The sequence below is a fragment of the Zea mays genome, chromosome 1, assembly GCF_902167145.1.
Source record: "Zea mays cultivar B73 chromosome 1, Zm-B73-REFERENCE-NAM-5.0, whole genome shotgun sequence".
NCBI lineage: Eukaryota > Viridiplantae > Streptophyta > Magnoliopsida > Poales > Poaceae > Zea > Zea mays.
Genome location: NC_050096.1, coordinates 272,733,749 through 272,737,268, shown reverse-complemented (window position 1 = coordinate 272,737,268; position 3,520 = coordinate 272,733,749). Strand labels below are relative to the sequence as shown.

The 3,520-nt window shown below is 49.3% G+C and overlaps 1 long non-coding RNA gene across 1 annotated transcript; it reads right to left on the bottom strand.

Moving 5' to 3' along the window:
• Positions 1-960: 960 nt before the first annotated feature.
• Positions 961-1,863, bottom strand: LOC109943785 (uncharacterized). The gene is made up of 2 exons (XR_002266867.2): positions 1,407-1,863; positions 961-1,203 (listed from the first exon to the last, which is right to left on the bottom strand). It is a non-coding gene; the product is annotated as an uncharacterized lncRNA (long non-coding RNA).
• Between the last annotated feature and the right edge of the window lie 1,657 nt (positions 1,864-3,520).

Here is a 3,520-nt window from a genome sequence, read left to right as displayed (position 1 = left end):
GCAATCTCAGTCTCAGATGGTAGGCCATGTACAGATAAGAATTAAAACTGATAAGGGCATATACAGTGAAGAGACACCAAAACGGTTCTCTAATCACAAGAGACTCTAAGCCAGAAGATGAAGCAGACTCTCAAATTTCACGGTGACCTTGTCATCAATTGCTTCACGGTGCAGTATCCCCAAATCATAGTACTTGATGTCCAGATCAAGAAATGGAAAGATAAGCGATGGGATCTCACCGTCCATTTCGATGATTGGGTTGGAGACCTTGATCTTCTCAAACACTACGGCAAAGTTGTAGCTTCGCCTCGGGGAGCGGGAAGGGGTCGGTACGGATTGAGGCGACACCTGTGGAAGGAGGAAGAGAGACGGCACGACGGACAGGGGAAGAGAAAAGAGAGTGTGCGAGCAGGTTTATTTCTTACGAAGTGGCAGGAGTCGGAGGCATATGGGGTCGGCGCGATGAGGGCGGAGATGTTGGCCGGGAACTTCGGGAGGTTGTCGTCACCGGAGGAGGAGGGCTAGGTCTCGGTAGCTGGGGTTGGCGGCGACGAGTTTGCTGTTGGGAAGAAGGGGTATGGATCCCAGTGGAGGGGGTTGCGGAAGAGGACGGGTGTGCCTAGGCGTTGGTGAAGTGACGACCGGCGGCGCTGGCTTGGGAGTGGGCGGCGACGGTGGAGGCGGCGCCTACGCCAGTGGCATGACGTCTGTGGGGTGTGAGGAGACGCAGGTGCGAGGAGAAATTTGTGGGGCAGCCCGAGAAGGAAGATGGCGGGGTGGAGGCGGCGACTGCCGGGGAGGACGAGGGCGCGGTGGGGAGAAGAGAGGAGCGGGGAGAACAACGGACGCAACGCACGGCTCAAGCAGAGTGAATTAAAATCTCGGGCCCGAGGACGCGGCCACGCGTCGGCATCGCGATGGCTGACAACCCGCGGAACGCGGATAGAGCTCCAAATCGGGTGACGTTTTAATATCTCTGATATTCATCAAACACCAATTTTTCAATTAGTAAAAGGTTTTGGTATTATTTTCTTTACAAGACTAAAGCATCAACTCGTATTTGCCATTGAAATATTGCCGATGGTTACCGAAGGAACCAATGAAAAATGGCAGTATCCCTCCACCTGTAACTTGTCCAATGCTTTTCCAGCAGAGTAGCTAGTGCCGCCATGACGATTGACGAGACGGAACAAGCTGGAGAGGCTGTCCATGCAGATACCCATTTCCTTTAGCTTGCAACAAGCCATAAGGCATAGTACTGTAGGTTAGATTGACATTTTATTTCTTTTCTTTCGTTCTTCATGGTTTATTTAATATAACACATATATCGCTCTAAAAAATATATTAGGAGATACATATTGTTTGAAAACAAACAACTTTGCAAGCAACCATCTTGATTAACTTACCTTTTTTTGGTGGTCTCCTCTTCCTCTCGTCGTGCCACTAGCGACCATTCACCGGCGACCCCATGGCCGCGGCGGGGCAAGGGGCAAGGGCGCCTTGTGCGCGAAAGCTGCAGGCGCGATGGCAAGTTGGCAATGGAGCCACGGACGCCCGGACAAGCACTCAGCTTTCCGAGACCGCTGTCGGCTCGCGCACACTCTAATAATTAAACAAACCAGTTAGACAGGCTCTCTCCCTAAGCCCCAACCACTTGCCACCAGGTTAATCATCCCGAGAGCGATAGGGAATCCGGCCCTCGGATTATTCTAATACTACTGCTACTCGGCTCCTCCTGATAATTGCAGAGCTCCTCTTAAAAAAAACCCGCCATATTCTGCGCTGCGCTGTGCTGTGCGCGCGAGCGCAGGAATGAGATTTGTGCAGGTGGCACGAGCTGGCTGGTGGGCCTCTGACCGTCTGATTGGCGGGACCACCTGTGGGCTGTGGCTTTGCTTACAGATTCTGCGAGAACAAAACAAATAATAGCCAGAGGAGAGGAGAGGACCCTAAGCAATCCGGTATTGTGTTGTATTGTATTGACGGTAAACTTACCCCTCGTGCAACAACTGCTAGCCTGGTTTTGTTTAATTAGTCCAAGGGCGCGTTGGCTGCGAGGATCTCGAGACGTACTACTACCTCTGCCTCTGCCTCTGCCTCTGCCGACCGATCCACAACGCCACATGCTGCTGGAATGAATGATTAGCCCCGGGAGCTGGAGCTGCGTGCTCTTTGGTGGTGGGGTGGGTTTTTTTTTTAAGCGATGGTACAGTACATGTGAGGATAACGGGATTGGGACAAGACAGGCGGAGAGGGGGTGTTATCTGGCGGAGAGGAGGAATGTGATCCTGATCCGGATGGATCTGAGCGCCGGCCGTGTGTTGAGTTGCTTCGATGGTAGAAAAAATGACCGGGCGTTGTAAGTGCTGAGTGGTTAACATGACATGATGATCGGAGCCACGGTGAATACGTCTCTGCTGAATGGTGCTTGGGATTTTTAGTAACGGCGACAGTGAGTGGATGAAAAGGAAGAAAAAGCTCCCCCCCCCCGCGGCCGAAGTTTTGACCTGTTGACGAAGAGAATCGCGACACGTAGTGGAACTGAGACATCTGCAGTAGAAGTTTAATATAGCCTACCTAAAAGTACAGTTCTACATTATAGACCATACTGTTCGTATATTAAAATTTGAATATAAATATGCCGATAGTTAAATTAATGGAGATAATCAAAAATGTGGAAGTAAACGCTCCCGCTTCTTCTTTTTCTAGGGGGAGGGGGTTGCCTCTTCTATGTTTTTGTGAGGGTAATGCCTCTTCTATGTTTTTTCACCATACTAATGTGTAGGACCCACTCGTCAGAGTCATCTCCAACCTAGTGTCCCTAAAAACTGGGGAGCTTATGCAGCACGCCTGACATGTAATCGACGTTTATTTCTCTCTCCCGGTCGACCTTCTTATGACGATCTACCCTGAAGTACGAGAGGTACCACTTCTCTGACACCTTGGGCACCTGATCTTGTTGTCGCTGTTATAAATGAATACGACACAAGTGCCATTCTTACCAAGAGACTCCATTTCTTCATGCATAGCACCCATCCACTTTTCACTATCAGTAGACAATATAGCTTCTGAATAATTCAATGGTTCCTGAACATTATCAACTTCTTCAGCAACAGCCAAAGCAAAAGCAACATTGCACTCTTGAATCAGTCTTTGGGTCCGAACTATCTGCCTCCTAGCTCGACCTTCAGCAAGAGACTGGGGATGAGACTCCACAACAGGTGATGAATTTTCAGCACGTTCAGCATATGGTGGAGCATGATCATCAACATCCCCCCCGTGCTCCACCTGCACACTGATAGACTCAGAATTCTGGTTAGTAGCACTAGTAGATACAACCGAAGGGAACATAACAGATTCATTGAACACAACGTTTCTACTAAAAATGCCTTCTATGTATCAGGATTCCACAATTTATATGCTTTAACACCAGATCCATAACCCAAGAAAACACACTTAATTGCTCTAGGCTCAAGTTTACCATTATCAACATGTGCATATGCAGTACAACCAAACACTC